This window comes from Argopecten irradians, chromosome 12, assembly GCF_041381155.1.
Source record: "Argopecten irradians isolate NY chromosome 12, Ai_NY, whole genome shotgun sequence".
NCBI classification, from domain to species: domain Eukaryota; kingdom Metazoa; phylum Mollusca; class Bivalvia; order Pectinida; family Pectinidae; genus Argopecten; species Argopecten irradians.
This window is the reverse complement of record NC_091145.1, coordinates 6,239,999-6,255,984: the sequence shown is the minus strand read 5'-3', so window position 1 is coordinate 6,255,984 and position 15,986 is coordinate 6,239,999. Positions and strand designations below refer to the sequence as shown.

At 34.5% G+C, this 15,986-nt stretch overlaps 1 protein-coding gene across 2 annotated transcripts in view; it reads left to right on the top strand.

Annotated features, from left to right (window-relative positions):
• The window catches only part of LOC138336985 (forkhead box protein P1-like), a 60,297-nt gene that overhangs the window by 1,626 nt on the left and 42,685 nt on the right, over window positions 1-15,986 (top strand). The window contains exon 2 of one of the 2 annotated variants that reach the window (XM_069286641.1): window positions 12,959-13,171. The exons of the other annotated variant lie outside the window; for it this stretch is intronic. The gene's annotated coding sequence lies outside the window, so the exon portion shown is untranslated. The remainder of the gene's footprint in view (window positions 1-12,958; window positions 13,172-15,986) is intronic. 2 annotated transcript variants of the gene reach the window in all.

The window sequence follows — 15,986 nt, the reverse complement described above, 5'->3', positions numbered from 1 at the left end:
GTGTTTGTGAAGGTGTGAATAAGAAATCGAAAGACAGCTGCATTTGATAGTGTATTTTAACCGATCACTACATCATGCATCGCATCTTGTTGACCTTTCGATTGCAGAGTTTAATATGGATTGAACCTTAGCTTTAATCAAATTCAAATTCTTTTATTAACTTTAAGCTTTTACAGCTCCTCAGTACAATCAGAAGTTATGCTTATTCCATTTTATAAAACATATGGTTACATTGATACACTCTTTGATTATATTTTTTGTATTTCTTTTTGGATTGATTCCCTCCACTCCCAATTTATTTAAACTGCCACCAGTCTGACTATAAAGAGCTGATTAACATTTACTAAATTTTATATTTAAATAATTTCTAATAATACTTGAATTTATAACCATCAGATCATTAAGAAATAAATGAATTTATTTTAAAATCTATTCTCTTTCAGTAATCAAAGAATAAGTTTAATTGAAATCATAGGACATTTCATTAAAAGACTCACTGATTTATTATTAATACTATAATTACTAATGCATGCTATTGCAGTTTAATTTATGATTTCACGTTAAATTACTCAAAGCTTCAATTATTCATTTTCCATTACATGTATCATAATTGTATTAACTACCATAAATTTTTTAGAAAGGGAATCAATAAATGTTTAAAAGACACATATCATTTTTAGCATGATGACTCAAGTTTATAAAGAATTTAAAAGTAGTCCCAGTGTTAAAAGCAAGGTAGAATCCACAGGTGTTTGTTTACTTTTTTGGAGAAAATGCCACCACCCAGAGAAGTTTGTTTTACTGCCTCGGCTCTCGCTGGCCAGAGATAAGTGGAACGTCCCCACTTGATAAAACACAGACAAAACACTGGCTTTTTCACAGGATAAGACTACATACAAATGGGCTGGATTTAAAGAACAGCAAACAAATGCTGCAATGGTATATATATACTACCCATTGGTGCCACATAAACACTGCCTTATTTAGGCCTGTTTCTAGGTCCAGTGTAAATTATATGAAAGTGCTTTGTTTACTGGTTTAGTAAACATGCATTGAGCTATTGACCTGAATAGTGTTGGTCGGCTTTTGTTGTGTGTGAGTATTGATTATAAGTATGGATTAGATCCCTAGTAAAAACAGTTATAAATACTGTTTATTCCTAACACATGTGATTGGCTATCATTATAAGGCAGCGATTAGCATTGTTTACTTTACACTCGCACTTGGGGCGTGGAGCGTTGTGTATCGAGAAATAAGAGAAATCAAACCATTTGAAGATCAATACGTTTGATTGTGCAGAACAGGATCAATATTATATGTATTTAACTGATAATGCATTCGATGTGCTATATGATATCAAGATTTATAGTATATTCTCGTTTTTCATTTTGTGACCGAAATTTGTAATATAGTGTTATCATAATGAATTCGAAATTCTATTTGCATGGTTACGAAAAATAGCACAGCATAAATTACATGTTAGTAGATATATTTTTTTTAAAGAAATTTCACGTAAGGATGCACTTAAAAAGTCTTTATAAAAATGTGAACTTTAATGAATGATTCAGCTCACCATGATATTTGTAGATGTAGTACATGGTGATTGCTATAACTGTGATGATCAGTTAACAACCCTTCTTATTCAAAACAATTACAACATTTCATAATGGATAAGGAGTTCAGCAATAAATGCATCAATAATTATTTTTCAGTCTCATTACAAAAGTTAGGTAGCCTCCACTGTATGCAATGTGATGTGTGTGTGAATTAAAGTCTGTATGTTTCTGGGAGATTGCAGTATATCTTGTGTTGTATATTCTTGTTATAGTTGGAACTGTTGCCCTTTTTATAGTGCTATCTCACTGAAGCATGCTACCAAAGACACCGAACAACACACCCCACCCGGTCATATTATGCTGACAACGGCCAATTCAGTTGTCCCACTCCCTCTTATACTGAGTAGAAACTACTGCGTTTATAGACAATGGCATAGGTCATTTAGCCAGGGGACAGAACCCAGAGCCTGCACACGGGGTAAATGCTCAAACAAACGCAGGGCAAGAAATGTCCCAGGTCCGATTGCCCTAGACCAGTAAAATTTGGTCCCGGGCAAGTGAAAATTGGTGTAAACTTGCCCAGTTTCAATGTTAATTACCCTGTTTTGGGTAAAATTAGACTGAAATCTTAAATTTGGGCAAGTGGTTTTCAAAATAAGTTTCTTGCCCTGAAACGCCAAAAGATAAAGCAGTATAAAGGGAGATGTTAGGAAGATGAAAGTCAGTTAGGAAGAGGGGGAAGACAGGATACCAAATTTAGTCACTGCAATGGGGACAGCAAAAGTACAATTCAAACATGTCGTACCCTATCTGCAGGGCACTTAAGCAAAGTTACTTTCGCGTTTGACTATTATGTATTATGATAATAGTTGAATATGGTTTTCAACTGATTTGACATCACTATTTGTGTGCAAGCTAAATCATCAATTGATACTATATCTTAAATTCAATTGAACAATCAATAAATGATGTACATATCAATTAAACATTTCAGTCATTACAATTCATTCATCATCAGTCAAGTTTCGACCATAAATAACGATACCAGTCTCTAGATAATCAAATATTTAAATAAATTATCTCAATCACCTTCCATCTTTGTAGATAATCTGTCACCTTCAGTCTCTGTAGATAATCTGTCACCTTCAGTCTCTGTAGATAATCTGTCACCTTCAGTCTCTGTAGATAATCCAGTCACCTTCCATCTCTGTAGATAATCTAGTCACCTTCCATCTCTGTAGATTATCCAGTCACCTTCAGTCTCTGTAGATAATCCAATCACCTTTCATCTCTGTAGATAATCTAGTCACCTTCCATCTCTGTAGATAATCCAGTCACCTTCAGTCTCTGTAGATAATCCAGTCACCTTCCATCTCTGTAGATAATCTAGTCACCTTCCATCTCTGTAGATAATCCAGTCACCTTCCATCTCTGTAGATAATCCATTCGCCTACCATCTCTGTAGATATTCCAGTCACCTTATAGAAACTCCAGCTAGCTTCGGTGTAGATGATTCAATCACCTTTAATATAGTTTCTGAATAATCCAATCACTATTCGTATTATTCTTATATTAAGATATTCTATTAACCTTTCGTCTTAAGATATTTTTAAAATTCAATCATTTTCAATTGTTATAGAAACTCTGTCATGTGTAATCTCAGTTCTGATGAGTCCCCCAGTCAGCCTATACATAATCTAATATGTACTGCTGTCATCTTCAGCCTCTTGTTATACCCCCTTGCAACAAAGTTAAGGTGGGGGTATACTGGAATCGGGTTGTTCATCTGTCTGTCTGACACAACTTTGTCCGGTGAACTCCTCCTAAACTACTTGACAGATTTCAATAAGATTTTGTACACAGAACCCTGACATAAAGGGGAGTTGATTAAAGTTGATAGGGTTCTGCAATGTCCCCTATTAATAAAGTTATTACTAAATTTGCGGGGGTATTTGCCGTCTCCTCTGGTTACAGTTCTTATTGGTACTATAATTTTAGCAAGATTGAAGACAATTGATTTGTCTTTTCGAGTTGATTTCATCAGATATATCCTCCTCCAACTTTCTATGCTATTCTAGTGCACTACTGATAGGTCACTGTGCCTTTGACCTTGGGGTCAAAGGTCAAATAAGTGCCAAGAATTTCAATAATTAAATACCTGGTGATAATTTTTAAAGTGTTGAATAGTCAATAGTACTCTCAGATGAACTTTAAGGTTATATATATGTACATCACCTCCATTCCACAACATCACGTTACATCACAGTATGTGTACCCTGACCCCATGCAGTGTCGAAGGTCAATTAAGTGCAAGTTTTACAATTATTCTTGGGCATAGTTTCTGGACTAAGAATGATATTTTGACAAAATGTCTAGAAATTCATCAGAATTAAACAAACTAGGCGTTAACTTGCCAACTGTCAAAGTCACAGAGTGAAGATCAAGGTCAAAGGTCAATTTTACTAATAAATATGTGACATCATGAAGCAAAGATGGGAGTGATGGTACATGCATGGCTTTGATAAGATTAATCTGTCGCTGAAAGTGACCTTGATCTAAGGCCAAAGGTCAAATGTATGTGCAAATTTTACATTTTGTCACAGGTCATTTCTATTTCGTAGGTAAGATATTTAGATAAAGCTTGTCAGAGTTGATCAATATTTAACAAGGAGCCATCTGATCAACATTCAAGGCTTTTGAGGAAAGGTCAAATTTTGCATCATTTTAGAAATGATTGATTTCTTAATGACATTATGAAGCAGATACGATTTAAATTTAGTCAACTTACCTGTACCATTTGCTTGGTTAGGTTTGTTTAGTTTACGTCCTTTTACCCAGCCAGGATCATATACGGACATTCCAGGTTTGAAAACCAGGGAACCCGGAGAAAAACCACTGACAAGCGGTCAGTACCTAGCAACATCCCCTTATGAAAGTTGAACTTGCAAATCAGAGGTGGAGGGCTTGTAGAAATATGTTAAGCATCATAACCACTACTTACGGATTGAGACTACACGTTGATAGGTCAAGGTCAAATATTAATGTATCTCTTTCGTTATATGCATCAAATTGTTCGTATTGATCAAGGTGACACATCAGAGGTAAATAAAGATAAGGATCAAATTTGTTATTACTTCACTACTGAATATTTTTTACGACATCATAAATTGTAATTGATTGGAATATAAAGTCGAAATAAAACCAAGGGTCAACTGGCTAAAGGTCAAGGTAATACATCAAAGGTCACTTGAGCATAAGAAAATACTCTGTACTGTTATTAGTAGAAGTGGAAACATATGTTTTGTTCACAAAAATAAATATAAACTTTTCCCTGCTGTACACAATCTGACAGTATATTGAGCTTCACTCTCAAAGAATTAACATCTTTTAAGTCTGACATTTTTATTATAAAACAAAAATCAATAAGACTGAAACTTTTAAGTTGTATATCCACGTTATTTGTGCACAACAATTGATCTTATGTGTATGAATTATCAACTAAACAACAGATCCAATTCTGTTTACTAAGGATATCATTGACAACCCCTGGTGTATTTTAGCCTGAAACCCTATCTCGTAAAAAGTACATAAAAACCTGAAACCGTGTGCTGAGAGTAAGGGGTCCAGACACATGTGTTAATATTGTTTGATAGCCTAGATGTTTACTCAGCCATTATTTACTATTGCAAGGTAAATACGGAACAGGGTTAGAAAAACAGCTAAACAAAATCCTGTAGCCAGCGAGATTTATGATGTGAATTTTTACATAAATGTATACATCCTTCACTGAGGCATGCTAAATATATAGACACCATCAGGATGGAGAGGCTGTGTACCGTCCTGATTATCAAAATTAGTAAAATCAGAAATATCAGAACCACATGTTTTTTGGAATGAGCTTGAATCTGTCTTACTCCAGGGATTTTGATAAGGTTGAAAATAAGATGCTCGAAATTCCCACTTTGTATAAACCTTATTATATAATTAGTGAATGTGTAGTTAGCACTTGTCTATTGTAATTAAGCTTTTTATTAATGAAGGGGGGTGTAATTGTCATTTTGATACCTGCTGTTCTGACTTTTGATTGGTCTTTCATGTCTGCTTGGAATGCTCTTTACTTTTCCTTATGACATCTGTTTATCCTTCCTTCTGTTTTTCCATCCATCTGTTTGTCGTTCCTTCTGTTTGTCCATTCTTCTGTTTGTCCATTCTTCTGTTTGTCCATTCTTCTGTTTGTTCATCCTTCTATATTTGTCCATCCTTCTGTTTGTCCATCCATCTGTTTATCCTTCCTTCTGTTTGTCGTAGCTTCCTTCTATTTGTACATCCTTCTGTTTATCCATCCTTCTGTTTGTCCATCTGTCTGTTTGTCCATCTTTCTGTGTGTTCTTTCTTCTGTTTCTCTTTCTTTTTGTTAGGTCATCTGACCCGAAGGGTCAATATGACTTTTTGTCATCATGCACCATCCGCTGTGCGCCGTGCGTAAAAATTTTCATTCAAATGACTTATTCTCAATAACCTAAAGGCCCAGGGTACTGATATTTGGCCTGTAGCATGCTGGGATGAAGGGCTACCAAGTTTGTTCAAATGAATGACCTTGACCTTCATTGAAGGTCATAGAGGTCAAAAAGGCTAAAATATTTAAACGACTTCTTCTCAAGACCTAGAAGGCCCAGGGTACTGATATTTGACCTGTAGCATGCTGGAATAAAGGGCTACTAAGTTTTTTCAAGTGAAAGACCTTGACCTTCATTTAAGGTCACAGGGGTCAAATTGGCTAAAAATCCTTAAAACAACTTCTTGTGAATAACTAAGAGGCCAAGAGACCTGATATTGAACCCGTAACATGCTTGGATGAAGGGCTATCAAGTTTGTTCAAATGAATAACCTTGATCTTCATTCAAGGTCACAGGGGGCAAAAAGTCTAAAATATTTAAACAACTTCTTCTCAAGAACCAGAAGGCCTAGGGTACTGATATTGGGCATGTAGTATGCTGGAATGAAGGGCTACCAAGTTTGTTCAAATGAATGACCTTGATCTTCATTCAAGGTCACAGGGGTCAAAAAGTCTAAAATATTTAAACAACTTCTTCTCAAGAACCAGAAGGCCTAGGGTACTGATATTGGGCATGTAGTATGCTGGAATGAAGGGCTACCAAATTTGTTCAAATGAATGACCTTGATCTTCATTCAAGGTCACAGGGATCAAATAGGCTAAAATCTTTAAATGACTTCTTCTCAATAACCTACCAAGGCCCAGGATACTCATATTGGGCCTGCAGCATGCTGGGATGAAGGGCTACCAAGTTTGTTCAAATAAATGACCTTGACCTTTATTCAAGGTCACAGGCGTCAAATATGCTAAAAATCCTTTAAACAACTTCTTGTGAATAACTATGAGGCCTAGAGACCTGATATTGGGCCTGTGACATGCTTTGTTGAAGGACTATCAAGTTTGTTCAAATGAATTACCTTGATCTTCATTGATGGTCACAGGGGTTAAATAGACTTAAATATTTAAACGACTTCTTCTCAAGAACCAAAAGGCCCAGGATACTCATATTTGGCTTGTGACATGCTGGGATGAAAGGCTACCAAGTTTTTCAAATAAATGACCTTGACCTTCATTCAAGGTCACAGGGGTCAAATAGGCTAAAATCTTTAAATGACTTCTTGAGAATAACTAGGAGGCCTAGAGAGACCTGATAGTGAGCCTCTGACATGCTGGGATGAAGGGCTACCAAGTTTGTTCAAATGAATGACCTTGATCTTCATTCAAGGTCACAGAGGTCAAATAGGCTAAAACCTTTAAAAGACTTCTTCTCAAGAACTGAAATGCCCGGAATACTCATAAAATGCCTGGGATACTCATATTGGGCCTGCATCATGCTGAGATGAAGGGCTACCAAGTTTGTTCAAATAAATGACCTTGACCTTCATTCAAGGTCACAGGGGTCAAATAGGTTAAAATCTTTAAACGACTATACTTGAGAATAACTCGGAGGCCTAGATACCAGATATTGGGCCTGTGACATGCTGGGATGAAGGGCTACCAAGTTTGTTCAAATGAATGACCTTGGTCTTCATTCAAGGTCACAGAGGTCAAATATGCTAAAATCTTTTTAACGACTATGTTGTATTGTGCTAAAAGTCAGATGACCGTTAAGGCCCATGGGCCTCTTGTTTGTCTAGTTGTCTGTTTGTCCTTAAGCTTTTGTTTGTCCTTCCTTCTTTTTCTATTTCTATCAATATGCCCATTAGGTCATTAATTAATTTTGCTCATCTTTCAGTTTATCTCTGTGTCCATTGGCCTTGCTGTATGTTGGTCCAGCTCCAGTTAGTCTTCTCTCTGATTATTTATTGGTTGTTTCTTTTGTGGTCTTCCTTAAGCTTGTCTTTGTACATGTCCTCTCTCTCTGCATGTTCTTCATCCAGTTTGACCCACTGACCCCTACTTCTACCTGCTGTTTAGGCGGTCTGACTTTCATTACCTATCACTACAGTATCGTAGGCTATTCATTCAATTTGGTAATTAAAGATAGCTAGAACAAATATTCCGATCCAAAAAGAAAATCTAGTTTACTTAATTTTATACCTGAATTTATACTTTGACATTATTAATAAAAAATAGCAAGACTTTTTTTTATAATTTATGATAAGACTTGTCTATAACGTTACATCAAAGAACGTAAAGTTTTGGACCAGATTCTTTGCCTTGATTCAATATTTTACATCGGACCATCTATTTTGAATTGAACTTCTAATCTAATCTACGGTTTAGCATAACTCTAGCCTGATCTTCTGGTTTTGACACCACGCGTCCACATTTTGACTGATAGACATGTCTTGTCTATGGCATGTGTGCACTGCGCTGTGAAAACTTTGATACTTTGATGTTTTGACAATTTATGTTGTTGTCGCCAAAGGATTTTGTTCAGAAAGAAAATATCTCCATACATAACAACACCATGCACATATGGGTACAGCACAGCTTGTAGCCAGAAGTTTTTATGCTTAATCATGAATATGTTTATAACTATAATTTATATGCAGTACTGTTTGAAAACAATATGGAGTCCTTCAAATCTACACTAAGACACTGTCTGAAATTTGATAAAAACATCTTTAATTTCAGTGTGTCAGAAACAATATGGTAAAAGTTATGCTATTTAAGACATTGATAATACACTTGACTTCAGTTAATGTACCATGTTATGTAAATTTCAATATGTTACAGTGACATAATCATGATAAGATATCCTTGAATTGCCCTTCATACACATCTGAGTACTTACAGCTTAACTTCTAGAGCTGGTAATTTTTCTTCTCGGATGGAATTATTTATCATCTTTTACAAAAATCATTATTCAAATGAAAAATTGTGTACACATAGATTGATGAGGATTATGGTCTTGTAATGTACCAGTTATAACTAAGCTTCAAATACTTGTGTGCATAGTACAGTTGTATAAATTAAGTTTTACTTTACTCTGGTGAAGTTGGAAAAAATGTGTACATTTATTAGGAACAGAAAACCAGTCTTACTTTTGTAATCAGGAAAACAGTTTAATCAAAATTCAAAAAAGGAAAAATATTTGCCTTATGAAATTTTAGAAGATGAAAGCTCATAGATGAAAATTCAGTTAATATGAGCTGTGACCGTTTGCTTTAACCAGGGGAGGTAAGTCTGTAATGACTGCAGACTTGAGCACTCCTACACATAGCCGTTCATAAACTACCAGGGGTAATAAAGAATTGATACTTTCCATTTACCTGACCTGATATGTCAGCCTTAACTTTAGCTATCACCATTCTATCTACATGTAAACATTTATCGTATGAAGAAATAAACAAAAATAAAAAAATGCACGCTGTTCAAATGTCAGTCAGCTAGTGTTGCCGTCAAAATATCAGGATTCAGTATATATATAATGCTGTATATATAATATCCAGTATCTTTAGTGTTCAATATATATTTATTAATCAGTGTATTTAGTGCTTAATATATTATAATTCAATGTATTAAGAGCTATATATATAATTCGGTGTATTAAGTGCTAGCTTTTTATTGCATCACTGTAAGTGTTTTTTCAAATAATATGTTACCAGGTATTTTAAAACAAGGTAGTGATCACAGAGCTTTGTATTTTATAAGATTATTTAATATATGTGTCAGCTAGTGTATTACAGAATGTTTTCCCTAAGTGTATCCTATGTCAAATAGACTATAATATTTATTGTTATATATATACATTATTAGCATCAATTAACATGTATGTATACATATTCCATTTGTGTATGAGGATTTACAGCACACATGATCTATACAAATGTATGGTATTGATTTTTTGTCAGCCGAACTAATAAACCTTTTGTAAAGTTAAATTAATCAACAAAATACAGCAGATAAGATTTCTTAACAAAGAGATATACATGTGTTTGTGTAGCTGAGGTATATAGGATCAATGTACTGTGTACATGTAGATAATTTCATGAAGTTTGTTTCGGGCCTCAGTGGTGAGACATATTACCACAAGCCCTCCACCTCTGCTTTGGATTGCGAGTTTGAATCCCATGTGGGGCAGTTGCCAGGTGCTTGACTGCTGGGCGGTGGTTTTCCTCTGGATACTCCAGCTTAACTCTAAATTCCTAAACTTGGCACATCTCTTAAATGACCTTGCCTGTTTAACATGTAAATTATCAAACCAAATCAACTATTTGCTCATGCAGTAAAATTCAGCTCTTACAAAATTCTTGTGTTATATACCCCATATGCAGTGCACATCATGTAGTTGAAAGACTCGCTATCAAAATTAAAAAAAAAAAAAGAGCAATTTGATAATTAAGGATGTTTTTTTTTTTTTTTAAATGACAAATACAAAAGTGTACTAACGACTTTTCATGAATGATGGTCAAAGCCTGTTAATTTGAGAACTAATTAAAGCGAAGTCTCTAACTTTTGGAGTTATCCTAGAATTCAAGCGTAGTTTTTGAATTGAAGTGGGTTCAGGACTGAAATATACTTTGAATTATATTAGGTTGTCAAGTTAAAATTACAATCAGTTAGGTTGAATTATTAAACTTTGTCGACCTCTATAGGTTGAGAAGTCTGAAATCAGTCTTGTACATATTGCCTTTGTTATTTTCGTCTAATCTCTTATTCCTCTTATGAAGTATTGATGTTTGTTACGGCCAATCTAAACAATCAACATATCAGTAGGATTATGTCCAGTGGTCATTTCTGTGGCCGGGGTTACGTCACCCAGTCTGGCCAGCAGTGACCTGGGGCAGTACAGATGTGTCCACACCATGAGACAATGAGCATCATGAGTTTTATGGGGACGACTGTGCCAGTGGGTCACTAGTGGACATAAATCACATATGTGTCCAGTTACTGTTAGTGTTTATTGGGCACTGGTGCTTATCACATATCTGGTGAGAAAACACTTCTTCCTGCATTTCTGTCCATTCATCAGCTCGAGCTGTCATCTTACTCTTTGGCATGGGTGTGCTGTCATTATAGTCTAGGTATAGAGCTATGTACTGTCTAGAAATCAAAGGTTATTTATTTATAAACCAAACTTATACTGTGTAATATCATTTTGTATGTATTTATATATATATATTAATGCATTTCTCAATTTATGTTACCAATGGAATGACATATATTTCAATCCAGTTGAACAAAAGAAATAATCAGAGATCCCAAATAAAGATATTGTGCACTTGTATATGATATCCTAATGTAATTAACCTTCCATCAGTCTATCACTTAATCTTTGTAGGGATCAATTCCGTTTGAAAATTTGTTGTCACAAAATAAAATAAGCACTGAAATGAAAAGTAAAGCATAAATGATATAAATTGACCTATAGTCAGAGCGCAAAATGTGAATTTGTGAAAATTAAGTTTTCACATCTAAATCAAAATTGTGAAACTTTTGAACAGCAAATATAACCAACACTATATAAATACAGTAATGGTGTGGATTTTTTTAACACAGGATTTCTTCTTGAATCTAGATTAATTCTCACAAGCCTTAAAAGCACAATTTTTAAATAGTGCAGGGACTCATTTTTAGCCTACTTAGGAGAAAAGCCTTCCTTACAGAAAAAAAGGTTCCACTTCAGGCATACATTAGCTTCATTGATGTGTTTAGATGATGTTTATATGTAACGTTCTCAATTCTATTAGTTCTCAGAAAGAGCTTATCAATAATCATTACATATTAACTGGTTGACCTCAATCATATTTTCTCATATCTTTATCTGTGATACATGGAGTGAATCTCCTGTGTATATCAGCAAGATGCTCTGAAAACCATGCGCCCAATTCATTGAAAAGTTTGTTAATTATCCCATTTTTTTTCGTTATGTCTCGAAAAAACCATAATTTTAATATATCCTAGTTCAATGATCTGTCAATCTGTTTAAAGAAAGGATTAGTATCTACACCTTACATTTAACCTATTGAATACCCAAAATGCTATAAGATAATGACAATTTTAATGGCGGATGGATTAATGGGACTAATTCACGTACCACGTGATACCTGATAACGTTTGTGCGGGACTAGTATCTCCTGTGGTGATGGAACGTAACTCTTTGTAATCTTCCCGCTGAAATGACGTAATCCTGCCATAACGTCATTTGACGTCATTCCATCACCAATGGAAACAGTATAGTCCTGCACAAACGTTATCGGGTATCATGTGGTACGTGAATGAGTCCCATTCCATTGAGGCTCATTCATGTTCCACACCAATTTTACTCGTTGGAAAAATAACCATATTTATCGTTTTGTTTTGGTGATAGTACTAGTATTACAATTTTTTTTCTGTAAAAGCTATTGGTTCCAAAATTTCCACATATATCACACCACATAGAGGATACAGTGCCTTTGTAGTACAGGCGCATTGTACCCAGTGTACACTTTTAAATGAAATATTTAGAGGTAATTATAACATCCGTCATCAATATTGATTTCAAGTGAAATGCTTTAGTTTCCCACAAGCTTTTGTATTTTATGTACTGTGACCATTGTTTGTTTAGATCCTCTTTTGATGTATATATTTAGTGGTATGAAAGAACAGAATACATCTAACAGTTTTACTCTTCGTGCTTTGTAGCTCAGCAGGACTAACAAAATATTGTCTGCTTTTAATTAACTGTTAAATGGATTTTTGAAACGAGGTGTAGATTGGTAATTTCTACGTATGCAAAACTGTTGACAGTAATTTTTGTTCAGAATGAAATGTGTGATAATTATTTATGATTGCTACCTGTCAACTGTAGTGTATCTCATAAACTATATACAAATTTTATATGATTTCTGTAACACAGCTTGTAAATTAATGTAACATACATATACATGTTCAGATGTTTGTTTGTTTGTATTTTAAGTCCATAACAGCGAAAGATGAAATGTCAGGTTTAGTAGATGAAGGAAGGCCAGAGTACCAGGAGAAAAACCACTGACCTATGATGTAGGTTTTAATACTCTCTACCTAGAAGTGAAGGGCTAGTAGCTTATAACTTGTCAGAACACTTTCACCACTCAGCCAACATGACCACTGCCCTTTACCGATTCCCTGTAACTACTGCTACCTGGCAATTGTAAGTTAATTATCAAATAATTCAGGTGCTTGATTTATTATTTGAACTTTAATTATAACGAGCTTTTGACATTTCTGTTGTTAATAAGCCATCTCATCTATAGCTGTAACAGGTAATAATCTGTTCAGGTAACAATTTGAACATTCACAGATAAGGTCCATATAGGTCACTTTTTTAGGTTTTTTCCCTCTTTCTTTCCATTTACCAATACAGAATAGAGATTTGGAATTATGTTTTTCTACAAAAGACAAAAAGTTCTGTGACATTTGGTAATACATATACCTTGAGACATGTTGTATTATGTGAGACATATAGTTATAAGTTTCTGTAATATTCTTGCACATGAAAGAATTATGTATTACAATGATGATGTATTTACCTTGAAGAGACTTATATGAAAATTATTTAAGATTGATTAACAGGCAGATTGGACATGTACATCATTCTCGATCAGATGATGTCATCGATAAGCCACTGATCTTTAAGACTGGAACAGACTATTAACACTTTTACACATCACTTTTCTTACTGTTTCATTTCTGTAACAATGACGTAAATACAATTATTTACTAAATATGTTATGACTTTCAGTTTTAAAGTCATTGACCCAAAAAGTCATGATGACTTGAAGTCACCATGCTCCGTTCGTTGCCACGCGTTGTGTGCCATCTGTAATTTTTTCATTTATACAACTTCTTCTATATAACCGAAAAGCCCAGGGAACTCATAAAGGGCTTACAGAATGCTGGCTGGCATAAAGGGCTACCAAGTTTGTTCATATGAATGGCCTTGACTTAAATTAATTCAAGGTCACAGGGGTCAAAAAGACTAAAATCGTTTAACAACTTCTTTTCAATAACTATAAGTTCTAGGACCTTGTATCGGGCATGCTGAGATGAAGGACTACCAAGTTTGTTCATCAAAATGATTGTGACCTTCATTCAAGGTCACAGGGATCAAATAGACTAACTCTTTAACAGCTTACTACATGTACTTCAGTTGTACTTTGTGTCTATTGTATCAATAGTCATATGACCGTTAAGGCCAATTTGGCCTCTTGTTTGATTTCAAAAATTTTAAGGGAGAAGAGTTATTTCCATTTAAGAGAATTTATGAACTGTTGTGAAAAATAAACGCTCCCCTCCTATCTTAGAATAGATGAGGGTTGTTGAGGGAACATGAGATCAAAGAACCATTATTATGAATTCGAGTTGATTTTCTGGAGTTATTTCCCTTTGAGGTGAGCTGGGTATTGTCGAAAACTCAGAGTAATCACCATTATGAAGTTGAGTTTCTAAGTTTATTTGTGATCACTTTACAATATACCCACATTTGTTAAAATGACATAAAATATTCATTATTTGTTTAAAAAGACATAATTATGAAAAGGTGATCAGCACGTTAAGGATATTATAATATTGTGTGGTTCCTGGTTCAGAATATTTATATAAGATTATTATCCTGCAGAACTACCAGTCCGGATTCTGTTTATAATCAACCAGATAAAGTCACCTGAAGGGATTTGAATCATCAGACATGATTATGACGAGATTCCAGGACAATTGTTGTGTAAACATATGGTCCTAAACAGCCCCGGGGGCCCATACATTTGTGTGTAGGGTGGCTATAACTGTCGTGGCTAATACAATTAAACACAGATGATGATGTAAACATGTGTATAGATATCAGATCATTATCAGTTTGTTTGTTAGAAGGTGTCTGCTTCCATCAGCTGCACAAGCTGTCTGTAGCAGCTATCTGGGTTTGAACCCGAGACCTTTAAACACTAACCGGGTGCTTTATTGAATACTGATTGAGCTACCTGATCACCGATCCGGTTCAAATCCGCTACTAAATAAACCTCACATGATTACATTTTAATGTAGATCCATCATCCTTGTACCAATGATTTTTGCATCATACATACAAATTGGGAGAAAACAAAGTAATTTCCGAAATATACCAAGCATTATTTCTTTTCCTTCCTATTTGTACTTTTGCTTTTGAAATTTCAACCGAACACAACTCTATATCATCTGTTCTCTTTCATACTTTTATCTCAAAACAAAACCTCTCTGAAATGTATTATGGATTCTCGAGGTCATGTTTCTGGATCCTTTTATCGTATATTGTAGTAAAGTAGAAAAATATGTTTGCTGTAATGATATATTTCATGAGTATATTATCCAATAAAATTTAGAATAACAAGTTGTAGAGCGAGGAGATTGAGGTGTGAGCTGGCAAACAACTGTTTTATGTCATCGCTTCGTCATTTTATGTAACCTCAAATACAAATCTGATGAACCACAAAATTGATAAATACAAAGTTAACTCCAAAATAACGCTTGTTTCCAAGTTTTTCCGCATTGTAAAACAGAAGTTGCTCCTTTTGGCGCGTATTGAAATAATTCATAAAAATCTGGAGGAAGACCGGGCTAATTTGAATCCGGTGGCAATCATCGTTTGAGAATAGCGTGCTGTGTTTTGATTTTACCAGTGTTTCACAGCCAGGATGTTGGTATTTAGAACAATTTATTCTGTTAGATGAACCCTTCTATGAATGCAAAACAGACATGTCTGTTTTATATATAGTTTTATCTCAATCTATGGTCAGATAGCAACATTTAAACGGCTATAAAAACAGAAATTTTAAAACAGGAATTATAGAGAAATTAAGCAACAAATAAAACAGGAGTAAACAAAAACTAGAGTAATTAACAAGTAAAAGGAAAAATGTGCCTGGAAAATAACATTTGCCAAACTTAAATATTTCATATAATAAAAATGAATTCTTACACTTTAAGCTGCTACCTAT